The sequence below is a fragment of the Balaenoptera musculus genome, chromosome 5, assembly GCF_009873245.2.
Source record: "Balaenoptera musculus isolate JJ_BM4_2016_0621 chromosome 5, mBalMus1.pri.v3, whole genome shotgun sequence".
NCBI lineage: Eukaryota > Metazoa > Chordata > Mammalia > Artiodactyla > Balaenopteridae > Balaenoptera > Balaenoptera musculus.
In genome coordinates, this window is record NC_045789.1 from 26,912,507 (window position 1) to 26,930,769 (window position 18,263).

Genomic DNA, 18,263 nt, shown 5'->3' on the forward strand with positions numbered 1-18,263 from the left:
TTGTACAGAGTTCCTAAAACTCCTGGAATTTCCTAAGTGGTAGAAGTGTCTTTTGCTGTTAATAACAAGTCCTTTGATCACACCCGAATCTACATACTTAGCCTCAGGATGGGGCTGGTCACCAGAAAGCCTAAGTGATAATGGTCAGCCTCAGCCACCAATCTTTCAGAAGGGGTGGGGGGTGAGCTGGGGCTGGAAATTAAGACCCTATAAAAAACTCTTTAATGAGGAGACTTGATGAGTTACCAGGTTGGCAAACCTCAACTCCACAGGGACAGGAGCTCCTGAACTCAGGACCCTTTCAGACCTCACTTATGGACCACTTCATCTGGTCATTCCTCTGTTTCCTTTATAATAAACTGAAAAACATAAGTAAATGTTTACTGGAGTTTTGTGAGCCATTGTAGCATATTATCACACCTGAGGAGGGGATGGTGGAAACCCCTGATTTGTAGCCAAATCAGACAGAAGTTGCGGGTACCCTCGGGACCCACCACTTGTGACTGGTATCTGAAGTGGGGGCAGTCTTGCTGGACTGAGCCCTTAACCTGTGAAGTCAGTGCAAACTCCAGGCAGTTAGTGTCATAACTGAGTTAAATTGTAGGACACCCAGTAGAGGTCCACCGGAGAACTGAGTTGCCTTGTTATGGGGAAAAAAACCCACACGTCTAGGGTCAGAAGTGATCCGTGTGAGACGGTAGAGAAACAGTGACTTCCCAGAAGTAGGTACTATTATTTCATGCTCATTATAAAGAAGAGGAAAAGGAGACACAGAGCTTAAGTAACAGGGCCAGGCCCTCCCTGTTAATAAATGGCCAAACTGAGGCTTGAATCCAGGCAACGTGGGTTCACTTTCCCTTTGTAACCAGTACAACTCTACTGCCTCTCATTAAACTAATGATCACAGGAATTCATAGTTACAACTGAAGACGAGTATTTACAAAGAAGGAGGACAAAGAGCTATGAGAATATTTAACAAGAGGACAGGACCTAATCTGGAGGGAGTAGACAGGTAGTTAGGCAAAGTAGCATTGAAGAGAAACATTTAAACTGAAATCTGAAAGATGAGTAGGGTTTACTTCCATGAAAGTTTTTTCTTTTTTCTTTTTTGACAAGAGTATGGGGATAGTTGAAAGAACCTTCTAGGAAAAGGGTAAATGCAAGAGTACAGTGGTGCCTTTGAGGAAGACAGTGCAGCTGGAACTCAGACAGAGGCAGAGTGTGGTGTGAGCTGAAATGGGAGTGGGGGCCTAATGGCCCAGGTCAGACTGGGTATGGGGACCCTGGCAAGGGATTTGGACTTGATCCTTCACCTCCACCGAGTTTTAAGCCAGAAGCGACATGAACAATTTGTGGTTTTTAAAAGGTGTGTTGAATACAGTAACGAAGGCACAATACTAAAATTTCATTAAGAAAGGAAAATTTTTAGTAAAGAGCTCCCTAAATAATTACCTTTATTAAAATTTTTCTGAGAGTCTGTAAATGTATCATCAAAATTTAAATTTCACGTGGAACCAGGATAACAGAGAACAAAGAGAATAGCCTTGGGAGAATTCATATCAGACTGTCATCCTAGTTGTTCAGATTACTCACTACATGATTCAAGGCAAGTTCTGTCATTGCTATGGGTCTCAATGTCCTCACCAGTGAAATAGGAATAGTATTTACTTCTAGGCTTTGGTTAATACAATTTGTCTACCAACAGGAGCCCTCTAAGACTTAGAAATCTGGTTGAATTTGGCCCAGCTCTTCAGCCTGTGACCACTGAAAGCCCTTCCCACAACTTCTTGTAACTTTCCATGGCTCACGGCCATAATTATCTCTACTTTGATATTTCTGCACCCACCAGGCAACCTCAGCAGGTCAATCTGGAGGGAAGCCCAGCCCCTTTGCAGGCTCACCAAGTTTCCTGACCCAGACGTTGCATCAATTTCACAAATGTACTTGAGATTTGGAGGAAAGGGCTCACAGGGAGGGCTGACTACATTGAGCCCCGTGGTCTCCCACCATCTCATTGGTTCTGCCTCCTGTCTGCCTCTTTTCCTGGTCCACTTTTCTCTCTGGTTCAACAATAATGACCAAACCCAAACAAAACAAAACAAAACAAACCCTCTCTCCACTTACTAAGAGTAGTTCCTTCCCACCTACATCCTGTCACTGTCTCACCTTACCAGTCGTTGAAGTATTTTTCTAGAAAGACAGATTTTTCAGAGGAATTCTGGTGAATTACATTTTCTTCGTGAACTACATGAAAATTTCAAAATCACTAAGTATAGATGGTAGCTGCTATTATCAATATTTTTATTATGATTATTCATTGGTGCAGATATTCTGTTTCTTATAAAAAAACATGCCTTTAATTCTTTAGTATTTAGGTTTAGGAACCATCCTCTTCTCAGAGTCTCTCTGAGGCAAACCAGAGGATGAGGGCATTAGTTAGCTTTGTTGCCTAAACAAGGAAACTCAGTTGATAATGGCTTACAAAACAAAGGTTTATTTTTTTCATTGACATTTCACAGGAACTCCAGGTCCACTGCAGCTGTGTTTTTGGCAGTGGGTAGGCTGTGGCTCTGCTACGTGAGTCCTCACATTCTGGAACCCAGGCTAAAGCAGCAGCCCCTGCATCAGACATGCCAATCTCACAGCAGAGGGGAAAGAAGTCCAGAGTCAAACACACAATGACTCTCAAGCCTTCTGCTTGAACATGACATATGCGATGCCCACTCACATCCTATTGGCTGAAGAAGTCCCATTGCTAAGCTCAATGTCAATGAGATAAAGTGGAGAGACTGAACACACAAGTGGATAATGGCCAGACCTATGCAATAAAGCTCTGACCTCCAACCTCGGCAGCAACCAGCCCAGGAAGCCAAACCACAACATTGTAGCAATTGGCTCCACATGGATAGCACTTGGTCAACGACTGCCAGATTTTTTTTTGCCCCTGCTTCCAACTCAGGATTAACCAGAGAAGCCAAATGTCCTCGCAAACCAATCCCATAACTTTCCCCATTTCCGGTGAGCCTGCCTCCAGCTTCTCCCAGCCAACAACCTCAATCAGCATACCTGAAGCCTTCCCTCTCTTTCATTATAAAATAGCTCTCCTACTCCCCTGCCTGCCCTTGACTCTCTGCCAAATGCAAGTGATGGAGGCTGGCTGCCTTGCTATGTAACAAACTCTGAATAAATAGCCTCTGTTTGTTCGTTCTCCTCTGGGTGGTCTTTGCTTATTTCCACAAAATACACCCCTCCTGTGGTGGCAGGGGAGGGTGGGAAGGGTTCCTACAAATCACATGGCAATGAGTGAGGATGAATGAATCATCTTCTTTGAGGAAACGGAGAGTAAAGAGAGGGGGAACAATGGCACAGTCTGCCGCAGTTTAACCTCTGGATTACAGAGAGTTGCCTTCCTCCTCTGCACATGCACAATCCCATCCAATTATGACGCACACTTGAAGTCCAGAATCTCCTAATACTCTCTATTCCACATCTGGGTATGTCTAGTCTTTCTTCAGAGACACGGACCAAAACACAAGTTAACATACATAAGACATAGTAGTAGCTCAGAAATAAGATAACAGTAAGAAACCCTCTTCAGAAAGAAAGGGAGATACATAGCAGTCACTTACCAAGAGCAATGCTAATATCCAGGGCAAAATGTTGCAAAGGCCTCCTCCTCCATGGGGAAGAAGTGCTCCTGGACTCAGCACTAGTTCTTCTTCCTGGAAGTCATTCTCTGGTCCACTTTCTCCATGGCTCTTGCCTCTGCCCTCCCAGAGGACCTTCTTTTGTCACTATCCTCCTTGACTACATCTGCAGAGGCCACCGGACAATCTGTCCCCCTTTTGTGGCTGAGCATTGCTAAAGAAAAAATTATTCTGACACTGGTTAAAATGGTGAGGAAGACTTTATTTGGGACTATTTCGATAGCCGTCAAGACTATTGCAGTAGGGGAGAGAAATTGGGCTCAACCTGAATAAAGCAAGGACAAGTACGGATTTACAGTCAATAAACAGAATGGGGGGGGTCAGTGGGTGGAAAATTACTAAGAGGAAGACAGCAAGGGTAGGGGGATTCATGCTAAGCCGACTTAACAGGGTTCTTGCTGAAGGCAAGCCAGGGTGATCAGATATCAAGGATAGGGGGATGAGGAATTATTTGATCCAGATATTGAGGGCGATCAGATATCAAAAATGGGAGGAATTCTCACTAGAGTTGGGGGTGGGGAGGGGAACCAGTCAAAAAGAGAGCTCCTAAGGGTCTTTGTCAGCATCCTTCTCAGACTACTTTCTGCCTGTAGACATTCAGGGACCCAAAGGTTTGCTTTTATGTCTTGAACGGTCTTTTTTTTAAATTCAAGCTGGTGGCTCTTTTGACAATCTCTTTGTCTCTGTCTCTGTCTGTCTCTCCCCCCTGCCACACACACCATACTGTTGGCTTTATATTTATTTGATTCCAGTTAGATCCATGTGCCAGCGGCCTCACTTACAGTTTTTTTCAAGACCACCCTCCCCCAACCTGCCCTTACGAGCGGTTTGAGCTTACCGATCTTTTATTGGAGAGACATGCCCTTATCTCTTTTCTGTGATCCATTCTGTGCAGTTGAGAGGATTTATTTGCGGGGAGGGGGACGCCATAATACATTTAGAGGTTTTAACAAGGGATGTGGTAGCCATGCCCCTTGATTTATTCTTTGACCCAAGATTAAGTTTTAATCAGCTGCCGTTACTACTCAAAGCATTTCTAAAATTTATCTTTTACTGGTCGATGGGAGAAACAGTTACATATTTCAACCCTGCCACTCTCAACACTTCTACATTCTCTTTTTCCTCTCATCCCTGTTGGCCAATTCTTTTCTGAGCTCATTTCTTCTTTACAGTTACTTGTCAAATGTATCTACTAGCAGCCATGGCACTTCAGTGACATTCTGTTTCACCACATCTTAACCAAATGTCATAGGTACATTGAACGTCTGCCTTCAAATTACTGTGGATAGCCATTACACCACTCCCTATCATAGACTGCCATTTTTTCCCCTGTCTTTAATTAAAATTTCCTGGCTACACACTGGCCAGAAGCCAATGCCACAGAAGTAGAGAATGGACTTGAGGACACGGTGGGGGGAGGGGGAAGCTTGAGCAAAGTGAGAGAAGCATCGACATATATACACTACCAGATGTAAAACAGATAGCTAGCGGGAAGCAGCAGCATAGCACAGGGAGATCAGCTCGGTGCTTTGTGACCACCTAGAGGGGTGGGATAGGGAGGGTGGGAGGGACACGCAAGAGGGAGGAGATATGGGGATATACGTATGCATATGGGTGATTCACTTTGTTGTGCAACAGAAACTAACACAGCACTGTGAAGCAACTATACTCCAATAAAGATGTATTAAAAAAAAAAAAAGAAGCCAATGCCACTTCTCTTAGGATTTTTGTTAGGCAGCATTTCGTGGTTTGTACCTAGTCAGCTTTGCTATAATAACAAATGATCCCTCAAATCTCTAAAATATAAAATATTTTTATAAAATATTATAAAATAAAGGCATATAAAATAAAGGTTTATTTAGCACTAGTGTTACATGTAGGCTGCAGATAGGTTGTGAGTCTACTCCAAAGACTTCTCATTCTCTGACCTGGGCTGGAGAAGCAGCCCCTATACAGGATATGCCATCCTCATGGTACAGGGAAGACCAAGTTATAGTTGCTGACCATTTAATGACATTTGGCACATCTGCTCAAGTATAATATGACCGGCCAAAGGAAGTCACGTGGCCAAACCTAATAACAATGGGACAAGGAAGACTACTCCTTGATGAATGGGAACTTCAGGGTAAAAATGTACAATCTTCTCACAAGGAAAGGAGACTAAATAATTGGAGAAATCAAAAAATGCATCACATTGGTAAAGAAGAGAATTTTTTGAGAAATGTGTTTTCTCTCTTGATATTGGCAAACCAAAAGAATTAATAAAAAAGTTAAAAATCACCACTAAAACTTTGATATGGAGAAGAAGAAAAAGAAAAAAATAGACTCTGTGATTTCCTTTTGCTTTTGATTGCTTTGTTTTCACTCCCTCCCTAGTCATATATAAAGTGTAATATGTCATATGGAATAAAAGGAAAAATTGCCCTATCAACTCTGCTCACTTTGCATTCCTAAGACTAGCAAGACCAGGGGACACTGGGTGAGAGTGGAAGGGTAAGATTATAGAGTTCATGTTTTAGGGACATAAGCCTATTCTTCCCTCCTACAACTTATTAACTTTCACCAGCAGACCACGCCAATTCCTGGAATAGCATGCAGATAATAAGGCCATGTCTACCCTTCAAAAATAAAAGTTCTCAAAGTATAAGCATAATCTGCCTACAGATCAGTAGCTAAGTGCCCAGTTGCCCTCTGTGTTAGTCTTTTCCTATGGTCCAATTTTGGGAGCAGACTCAATCTTCTTGAACAGGGCAGCTGTTAGTTTATATGTGCCTTTGTGCCAAAGAGGGGAAAAGGGTGTCTTCTCAAGGTGGACAAATTAGAAAAAGCACCATTTTTTTTTTTTTAAATGCCCCTCTTTCCCACCTGGCGAATTAGTAAAAGATGTCCCTGTGGGAGAGCACATGGCTTAACTGAAGAAAGTACATTTGTGGGATGAAAAAAATGCACCCCTGGCTCCCAGCAAATGCAGCCCTCAGCCAGGGTTCCGGCTTGGCAAGTGCAACATGGCTTTGATTGCAACCCCCACTCACCTCCCAGAACAGGCGCCTTTGTTCAGTGCACAAAAACACAATTATGAGTGACAGTCCTGCATTTGACATTAAGCATGGGATGCAAAACTCTCATGTAAAACTTGTCCAAATGAACATTTTCCCCCAATAAATTTCATTCTCAGCTTCTGAAGACCAGCGTTGACTGGTTTAATTAAACTCCCCACTGACATGAGCTGGTCACTTGCGTCCATTCTCTTTTGAGAAAGGAGTCTTAGGTAACTTAGTGTTGTGGGCAAGATAAGATCTTTCTCTTCCGCGGAGGTAACATGTCGTGTTTAGAGCCCTCTAATGGAGTTATTTATATGCTTCCTTAATGCAGAAAGAAGCTGGTAAGCTGGGGTTTTTAGGTTTTCTTTTTTTTTCTCTCTCTCTCTGTCTCTCTTTCATTATCGTTTTGCATTTTCTTCTCCTTTCTGGTTTGATCCTCCATGTTCAGATCTTTACCTTTTCTTGCCAACTGCCAGCAACAGTATACTTGAAAATGTTGCAGGATTTTCTCCAGACACCTGCTCTCAAGGACCATGTGTAGACTTGTTCAGTAAACCACCTCTCATTAGAGAGATTTGCCATATGCTATTATAAAGAAGTCATTCTTCAACCCCTTTGCTTCACACAGCATCATACTCAGCGGGGCAAATGTACAGATTATTTCATGTTTCACAACACTCGCAAATGGAGGTTTAACAAAAAATGATCAACAAACTCAGACTATTTACTTTTGGGAGAAGCCAGTGTCAAAGCATTGCAGCAGCCTGAACTGTAATGTGAGTTCTAATTTTTCACGTTTCAACAGTATCCACTCTGGCGATGTGTGTGTTCAAAGTGCAGAAAGAGTGGCTGGTGACTTGTTTTTCTTAAAATATACCTCCGCACAGTAGAAGCAGTCATGAATAATCTAGGGCCACTCATCAGAACCCACACAAAGTATGTAAAATGGAAAATACAAATAAATAAATCAATGTTGGAAAAGCCTGCTCAGTTCCCAGATTTATCAGTGTAATGTGAAAATTTATTTTTTAAATAATACCTTTTTGGGGAAAACTTTGTTAAAATTAAAGAAATTCATCCATTCACCTAGCGGACTAGAATCAATGTGGTTGGCTATTTTAATGTAACTAAATTGAGTTTCTATGGCTTTAATAAGATAGTTATAAATTCCACTGCACTATGATCCTCTTGAGAATTCTAAGAGCAACTTAGGTAGAGACGAGCACTCTCCAGGTCTCGTCCTTGTCAACTTTATTTGGTGTCAAGATAAAAGAGAAGGATGTTTTCACTTACAAGTAACAGAGATCTCAAATCAGACTAGCCAGAATACTAAAAAGTAGAAATTATTTCACATATTAAAAGGTCCAGAAATCGGGAGGTCTGTAAGATTGGTTAAGTCAGTGGCTAATGATGTTATCAGTTCTCTCCATCTCTCCACTATCATTGGCTTTATTCTCAGGCTGGTTACAAGATGACTTAGGCAGATCCGGAGTTCGAGCCCTCATAAAATACAGATGACGGATTTTTCTCTTCTGTGGATCTCTCTTAGGAGCAAGCAAATGTGTCCTAGAAGCTTCCCCAGAAGCTTCTACACCTCATTCCTAACCCACCACTGGCAAAAGGAATGGGATTACCCTTCAATAGACCAGACCCACTGTTGGAGCTGGAGCTGGGGAGGCATCAGTTATCCCCCGGTTCATGGCTCCATGGTTTTGGGGGCAATACTTTCACAAAATTGGGTTCTGATAGAAAAGAAGGAAGAAAATGGATGCTGAATAGCTAAATCTGCAAGTAGTTTAATTAATCTTAGTAAAAGTGCCTCCAAAACTACTACTAAAATCTGATTATAAAAACAAAAGCTCTATCTTCTCAAGAGGTTGTCTAGTTTCTTCATGAGGTTTAATACTAAAAAGAAAAAAAGAGAAAAGAAAAATCCTATGAATTCTTAGAGATGTACTTATCGAGCCCGTCAACCTCAAAACTAAGAAATTTCTCACTCTTTATCTTTAGAGTAGATGTTATGGCTCCTTTTAATTGCTGGATACTCACCACAGAGAAAGCTAAGTGGATTTATGGTCAATATGAACACTTACTGAGAGTCTAAAAAATTACGGATCTTCTCAAAAGATAAGGGAAACATTTCCAGCTTATTGTCATATACGATTTTTTCTGATGCTATATCTACAGACCCACATATTTTTGGATCAACGTGTAAGTACTCTACAAGTTTTTAAAATAGTCTAACATCTTGCTACTCAAAATATATTCCTTAGACCAGTAGCACCAGTGTCATCTGGGAGGCTGTTTGAAATGCAAAATCTCAGGCACATCCCGAAACCTACATAATCTACATCTTAACAAGATTCCCAGGAGAGTCACTGGCACATTAAAGTTTGAGAAGCACTACCCCAGGCTGGGCCTAGAGTGGAAGTTACAGTATGTAGCTCTACTAGGGTAAAAAGGGTTTTGCTGAGAGAATTTCCTTTAAGGGTCTTTTATTCCTAAAGGAGATTAAAGTGCTATATATATATTTGGGCTCAGCTTTGAAGATTTGAGACAAACCCTCCCTTAGTGGGCAAATTCAGAAGAGCCAAAAAAGGAGACAAAGGAGATAGCAGTGTTGAAAAGGCAGAAGAAAAGCAAGAATATTTACAGATATCAAGGGAAGAGAATGCTTCAAAACAGACTTCATTAAAAGTTATAGAGAAGTCAAGAAGGGGACATTAAGAATTGATGATTAGATGACTATTTGTGACTGTAAGAATGCAATACTGGTATAGGGGTGGTATAGGAACTGGATGTTATGGAGACAAACTAGACAAAGTAATAGCAATGCAGAGGTAGTTGTTTAGTGTTTATGAGAACCAGAGCTCCAGAATCAGATTGTCCAAGTTTTAACACTGATTTCATCCTTTAAAAGCACTGCAACTGGGACTTCCCTGGTGGTGCAGTGGTTAAGAATCTGCCTGCCTCAATGGAACAGGATAGAAAGCCCAGAGATAAACCCACGCACATATGGTCACCTTATCATTGATAAAGGAGGCAAGAATGTACAATGGAGAAAAGACAGCCTCTTCAATAAGTGGTGCTGGGAAAACTGGACTGCTACATGTAAAAGAATGAAATTAGAACACTTCCTAACACCATACACAAAAATAAACTCAAAATGGATTAAAGACCTAAATGTAAGACCAGACACTATAAAACTCTTAGAGGAAAACATAGGAAGAACACTCTATGACATAAATCACAGCAAGATCCTTTTTGACCCACCTCCTAGAGAAATGGAAATAAAAAGAAAAATAAACAAATGGGACCTAATGAAACTTAAAAGCTTTTGCACAGCAAAGGAAACCATAAACAAGACAAAAAGACAACCTTCAGAATGGGAGAAAACATTTGCAAACGAAGCAACTGACAAAGGATTAATCTCCAAAATATACAAGCAGCTCATACAGCTCAATATCAAAAAAACAAACAACCCAATCCAAAAATGGGCAGAAGATCTAAATAGACATTTCTCCAAAGAAGATATACAGATTGCCAACAAACACATGAAAGGATGCTCAACATCACTAATCATTAGAGAAATGCAAATCAAAACTACAATGAGGTATCACCTCACACCGGTCAGTCACTACTGGGTCACTACTGGGCATATACCCTGAGAAGACCATAATTCAAAAAGAGTCATGTACCACAATGTTCACTGCAGCACTATTTACAATAGCAAGGACACGGAAGCAACCTAGTTGTCCAAGGACAGATGAATGGATAAAGAAGATGTGGCACATACATACAATGAAATGTTACTCAGTCATAAAAAGAAATGAAATTGAGTTATTTGTAGTGAGGTGGATGGACCTAGAGTCTGTCATACAGAGTGAAGTAAGACAGAAAGAGAAAAACAAATACTGTATGCTAACACACATATATGGAATATAAAAAAAAAAATGGTTCTGATGAACCTAGGGGCAGGAGAGGAATAAAGATGCAGACATAGAGAATGGACTTGAGGATGTGGGGAGGGGGAAGGGTAAGCTGGGATGAAGTGTGAGAGTAGCATGGACATATATACACTACCAAATGTAAAATAGACAGCTAGTGGGAAGCAGCCACATAACACAGGGAGATCAGCTCGGTGCTTTGTGACCACCTAGAGGGGTGGGATAGCGAAGGTGGGAAGGAGACGCAAGAGGGAGGGGATATGGGGATACATGTATACATAGAGCTGATTCACTTTGTTATACAGCGGAAACCAGCACAGCATTGTAAAGCAATTATACTCCAATAAAGGTGTTTAAAAAAAAAAAAAAAAAAGAATCTGCCTGCCAATGCAGGGAACACGGTTTCGATCCCTAGTCCAGGAAGATCCCACATGCCACGGAGCAACGAAGCCCGTGCGCCACAACTACTGAGTCTGTGCTCTAGAGCCCTCGAGCCACAGCTACTGAGCCTGTGCTCTAGAAACCTCGAGCCACAACTTGTGCTGCAACGACTGAAGCCTGTGTGCCTAGAGCCCGTGCTCTGCAACAAGAGAAGCCACCACAATGAGAAGCCCAAGCACCGCAATGAACAGTAGCCCCCGCTCACAGCAGCTAGAGAAAGCCTGCACACAGAAACGAAGACCCAATGCAGCCAAAAATAAATAAAATTTTTTTTAAAAAACTTCAATATTACTTTAAAAACAAAACAAATAAACAAAAAACAACACTGCAAGTTTGGGCAAATTGTTTAATCCTTCTGTCCCAATCAAATAAGGATAATACAATAATAACTACATTATAAGTTGTTATAAAGACAAAGTAAAGACCTTGTCACATAGTAAGTGTTCAATAAATATTAGCTATTATTAAAATCACGAAAAAAAAATAAAGTTTGAGAAGCACTGCTATAAGGTATATACAGTCACTCCCTTGGCTCCTGGTGCATAGAGGATACAAATACAGAATATGAACTCTAGCAACTACAATGTACTATAACCCACATCATTTTAGCTTCAAACTTGAGAAACCAAGAAATGAATATCATGGACTCAGACAACAAAATTCTTGTTCATCTCTTATCTCTATTCCATTAATCCAAGTATCAAGATTCCATTTAAACTCATTGACTTATACGTGAAAGATGCCAGAAAAATGCCTGATCCCTTCTTCTGATCACATAAAAGTCTGGACATCTGGACATGGGTTTAATGGCCCACAGTGGGAAGACTAAAGATCAGAACTTGCTTGGAATCATTTATATAAATGTTGGCACTATTTCCATCAAATATGGACTCAGGGCAATATGGAGGCCAACGCATGGCTGGTGCCCAGTAAACATTCCCCTGTTAATTTTTTTAAGTGATAATAAGGCTAAAGTTACAGACTGAAGTTTGTTACTACAGTTTGATCATTTGGACAAGTACAGTATGTTCAGAGGTTTATCTACCCCACAGTTAGCACACTCCCCTTCTTGGCATTTCTCTCATTTCCTCGAAAAGCCTTTTCTAGAGAAACTTTAGATCAGAAGCCAAAGAAAATTCGGCTCAATTTGCCCTGCTCCCCATGGAGCTCCCAATGACTGAAGGCTTTCATTCCTTTCTCTCCCACATTAATGCTGGCTGTGCCTTAGCCACTATTGGTGTTTCCCTAGGTTTCATGGTGAGAAAGCAGTGGATTTGCTGGTCTGGTCTAGACTAAGTTAGTAGGCTGCTGTTTCATTTTCATGGGCATTTGTTTTGCTTTTCTTTGTTTGATGTTGTAGCTGTTTTGTTTTACTGCACTCTGTTGATGAAAAATATAACCAAAGATGAATAAAGGTATGGTCAAATCTACAAGTATAACATCTACAAATATGTAGTCCCCAACACCTTACCTCCCCATGCCCCTTTGCCTTTTATGTGTTCTTTGTCAACTTTTCCTCCCACATCTGTGGCTTTTATAATATTTCATTTTTCTCCTACCCTCAGTCCTATCCCTACTGCCTTTCCTCTGAACAATGACCTTGTCTCCTGCTTCATAGAGACATGTGAGGCTTCCAGGTGAGAATTCTTTGGGCTCTGACCCACCCACTCCAATTTCTATACATCCCTATTTAACGTCCTTTCTCCAGTTTCTTCATATCCCATTTCCAGACTCATTCTTTTACCTCTACTCTTGATCACTTCTGTAGTAGGTTGAATGGCAGCCGCCTAAAAAGATATGTCCATGTCCTAATCCCTGGAAGTGTGAATGTTACCTTATTTGAAAAAAAGGGTCTTCAAAGATGTGATTAAGTTAAGGATCTTAATATGGAGGTTCCTCAAAAAACTAAAAATAGAGTTGCCATATGATCCAGCAATCCCACTCTTGGGCATATATCTGGAGAAACTCTAATTTGAAAAGATAACTGCACCCCTATGTTCATAGCAGCACTAATTACAATAGCCAAGACATGGAAGCAACCTAAATGTCCATCGGTAGATGAATGGATAAAGATGTGGTATATATATATATATATATATATATAAAAACATTACTCAGCCATAAAAAGAATGAAATAATGCCATTTGCAGCTACACAGATGGACCTAGAGATTATCATACTAAGTGAAGTAAGTCAGAAAGAGAAAGACAAATATCATATGATATCACTTATGTGTGGAATCCAAAATATGACACAAATGAACTTATCTAGGAAATGGAAACAGACTCACAGACATAGAGAACAGACTTGTGGTTGCCAAGGGGAAAGGGGGGTGGGGGAGGGAAGGATTGGGAGTTTGGGGTTAGCAGATGCAAACTATTATACATAGGAAGGATAAACAACAAGGTCCTACTGTATAGCACAGGGAACTATATTGAATATCCTGTGATAAACCATAATGGGAAAGAATATGAAAAAGAATGTATATATATGTATAACTGAATCACTTTGCTGTACAGAAGAAATTAACACAGCATTGTAAATCAACCATACTTCAATAAAATAAATGTTTTAAAAAGTTCAGGATCTCAAGATGAGGGGATCACCCTGGATTATCCAGGTGGGCCCTAAATTCAATAACAAGTGTCCTTGTAAGAAAAAGGTAGAGGGAGATGTGAAACCAACAGAAGAGAAGACACAAGTGCACAGAGGAGAAGGCAATGTGAAGATGGTGGCAACGACTGGAGTGATGAGGCCACAGCCAAGGAATGCCAAGGAAAGCCCGCAACCACCAGAAGCTATTGATAGAAGAGACAAGGTAGGACTCTCCTCAGGCTCCAGACAGAGGCACCCTCCAACACCTTGATTTCAGACTCCTGGTTTCCAGAACTAGGAAAGAATAAGTTTCTGTTATTTTAAGCCACCAAACTTTTGGTAATTTGTTACAGCACCCACAGGAACCTAATATACCTTCTTTGCCAGAGGAAGATCTTGCTGTATCAATTAGTTCTTCTTTCTCCTACATTTTCAATCCTTCTACTGCCTCTTTTCCCTTAGTCCTGTATCCTTGCAATTTTCTTCTTTCTTAAACAATCTCTTTTAAAATTTATGTTTTACTCTGTACCCTTTTCTCTTTTAAGGTAAGCACTTCAAAAATTGTCTGCATGCTTCGTTCTCTCTCCATTAGCTCGCTCTCATGTTTCATACTGCTACAGTCTAATTTATCTACCTACCACTCCACTGAAATGCTCTTGCAAGAGTCACAAACTGCTCAAGCCAATGGACTCTTTTCAACTTTCATCTTACTTGACCTCTTTGTTGTATTTGGTACTATTGCTTCCTCCCTTCTTGGAATGTATCCTCTTTGGGAATTCTAAGGTGTAACTCTCTCCTAATTCTCTTTCTCCCCTCTGACCATTCCTTCTTAAACTCCTCTGTTGCTCGTGTTTTCCTATCAGGTAAACATTGCTAGTTCCCAAAGTTCTTTCCACTCATGGCCTTCTTCTCAGTTATATGCTCTCTGGATAACCTCATCTTCTCTTGTGGTTTTAACTGTCACTCATATGGATGAAAATCTAATCATTTTCTTGATACAGTTCCTTTCCTGGAGCTCAAAGTACCTATAGCCAACTGTTTACTGGCTATATGTTAAGGGGTATCTACCTTAACACCCATTAACACCTCAAATTTAAAATTCCCTAAATTAAACTCATTGATTCCACCCTCAGAAATTGGTGGAAATGGGAGTTATTGTTGGGAAGCAATTATCCATGGCATTTTTAGCCACACATCTCAGATTATCTTTTCAAGAATATTAGTACAGCAAATAACCTTAGAAGATAAATGCAGTGCCTCTCTCTGCGTCAGAAGGCAGCTAGGCTTCCTAACCAGGAAAATAAAGATAATTTCTCCCTCATGGGCCAAGACTGGGCAGCTTTGCTAGCAGCTCCTTTAAGATTAGGGGGTTCCTTTGTGCAGAGTTCTTCATCTCTGACAGACCACTATATGCTTGGCACTCACTGGGTCTGCTCCACATTGCCCATAATACTTGGGGAATAGAGGAACTGATGCAAACATGAAGCTCGTACTCCTGCTGTGCCATGAGTAAGCAACTGTCTAACTCGGTTTGATTCATTGTCTCCCTATCGACTGCATTTATGGAAGTGCGGCCAGCCAGCCTAGCAGCAGCAGTAGTCCATCACTTAGAGACTGCTTGACCACGTGATAGCTACACGCCTAGACACAGAAGGAGAGAGGAAATGGCCAAGATATTGAATAAAAAGTTTGGCATTGGGTTAATAAAGGCTGGAGCTGGAAATGTTTGGACAGAGTACAAGTCTGAGGGCTTCAACTGGAGGCTGGCCGAGAGCAGAGGTAGCAGAACCTACAGATCTTTGGGTACTTCAATCACTGAGGAAGTCACAAGTTCTCTATCTCAAAAGGCACAGCAGAAATCTATCTGCAGGGTGTGACCCACAGACGCCTGACTCACATCCATCAGACTCACTTCCTGTTGCCATAGTGGAGGCTCTCATTATCCAACAAGGTGTACCATTTGTGTTGGGCATATGCAAACACTCAGGATCAACCAACAATAAACAAAAATGATCTTCCTCTTGTATTAAGGCACTACAGTATTTGCCATCCCCCACCAAAACCTCGGAATCATTTTAAATCCTTCTCTTCCTTTTATCTTCTCTTTTAACCTCCCACATCACATTGATGACCAAGTCCTGTCAATTCTATCTCTGTAACACCTCTCATATATGTCCCTTCATCTTCCTCTCCACTTATGGCTTTAGTTCAAGCTGTCATCACTTTGTACCAGGACTCTTGTTATAGTCACCTAACCCATCTCTCTGCCTCAAGTCTTGCTTTCTTCAATTCATTATCCAATCTGTGGCTAAGCTGATCACATCAGCCCCCTGCCTAAAACTCTTTGGGGGTTCCTGACTATCTACAACATAAACTCTGTGCTGAAATACAGTATACAAAGCCCAACACAATCTGGCTTCTACCTATATCGCTAACCCTCCTACCACACCCCCAAGGACCCCAAGATTGAAACATCTCCCTTTCATACCTACATGCCTTTGATCATGCTGCTCCTCTGTCCAGAATGCCCTTTCTCTTTGAACATTTCACTCAGCTTCAGGAAATTCTTCAAATGTGACCTCCTCTGTGAAGTTTCCTTGACCCCCTTTCCCCCATGTGTTGGGGCCTTAACTGTAGACTGTACACAATTCAATCATAGCTTTGATAGACTTTGTTATGAATTTCCATGTTTATCCCCCCCCCACTAGATTATTAGATAATTCAAGAAATAATCTGTCTTCTTTCAGTACTTTACACAGTGCTGAACACACAGGAAGTGCTCAAAATATCACTTGCTAAATATGTTAATAGATGAGTGTATACAAATGTGAATTCTCTGCTGCCTTAAAGCCATGCTGAGTGTGCTGGAGTAGAACAGAATGAACACAGTACCTCTTCCTATTGCACCAAATTTACACAATGGTAGGTCATTTAAAACATTTTAAATTAAAATAAGCAAGGATTTGTTATGAATCATAGTATAAACATTGCATTAATATTGAAGGTAAAGTATTCAAAGAAAGTTCGAATACGATTTGGATCACTTTGGGGTAAACTTCCCCAGGGCAGACGAATTTAGAGTTCATGTTCATGTATCATTGAGGGTACTTTAGTGTAAAAGTTTCCGAAGTCATGTTAGGGGATTGTATATGTATTGTAAGTACTAAAACTCACAGTACAGATATTACTAGCTGTGAGGCAGGGAGTCTGCAAAAGAGGAGTGCCTCACCTAAGCCAGCAAGACAGGAAGGTCTGGATCTGTACCCAAAATAGATTCCAAGACAATTCTTTACAAAAAAGAAAAAAAGATTCACCATAGAATTCTTTTAAATATCAAATTCTATGGCATTTAAAATATAGCTCAAATTATAACCACATGATCCCCCAACTTTTCCTAAATGCTAACATTTTTATATCCCTGGATTTCAGACCAAGTTTAGAGAGTCAATGATGGCAATTCAGAGACCTAAGTTTGTCCTGGAGGCTTGGGCTCTGCCTGCACTCTTGCTTCTAAACTGTAGGTAATCATCACACAAACTAGGGAAGAAGCTGAACCCTAAAGTTCTGAAAATCCTGAGTTGAAATAAAGATTAGGTAAATTTTTAAAATGGTTGACCATATTTGTACAGCACAAAATACTTTTAAGAAAAAATTTTTAAGGTTCATCTACTATACAAACTTTTTAAAAGTTCTTTTTGCTATAAGAAAAAATGGTTAAAACAACTTTAGCTCCACTAGACCAACTATGGGTTCTCTTCCTGCCACCTTAGAATCCATTCAGAGATCAATTTTTGTGTGAGTGGATGTGGGTAAATATTTTCTGTGTGTGTGCATGTGTCAGTAATTATGAATATCTAGCAAGTAACGTTGCTGCTTTATGACACTTCTTCAACCATCAGTAAATAACTAAGTGGCCACAAGAGTTCAAAAACAAAAGCAATCCAAAAACAGAGGGTGGAGGCAGCTGAAAAATTATAAGTTATTCAAAAGACTATCTTGGGTCGATGTAAGAGGAAAATCTGAGAACATTTTCTTAAAAAGAAAAAAAAATAATAAAAGGAAACAGAGCATGGAACTTCAGAGCTCAACTTGTGCCTAATCTCTTTGTGTGGGATTTTTTCATTCCAACACGTATCTCCCAGGACAAGCACAACAGCAATCCTTAAATCATGTTCATCTTCTGAGGATACTATGTAATAAACATGGCCTTCCTTAAGAAGACATGTGAGTCAGGGCAAAACACAGTGTGTACCTCCCATCCTGCAGATCTGAAATGTTTATACAGATAATACCTAGTGGAAATCAACTCTGATGGCCACCTTGCTGGGGAAAAGAAAGGATGCAGATGTAACCAAAGAACATGTGACTTAGGAAATGAGGAAGGAGTAAAGGGATGCTCTATAACTGCTTGCAAATTGTATAGACTTTATGTGTGGTTCATTCTCTTTTTCACTGGGTAGTAAGCACCACATCCTTTGCCTGCTCACATTACCTCACTGAGAAAATTCTGGTGCCTGGTCCTCCCAGTGTCA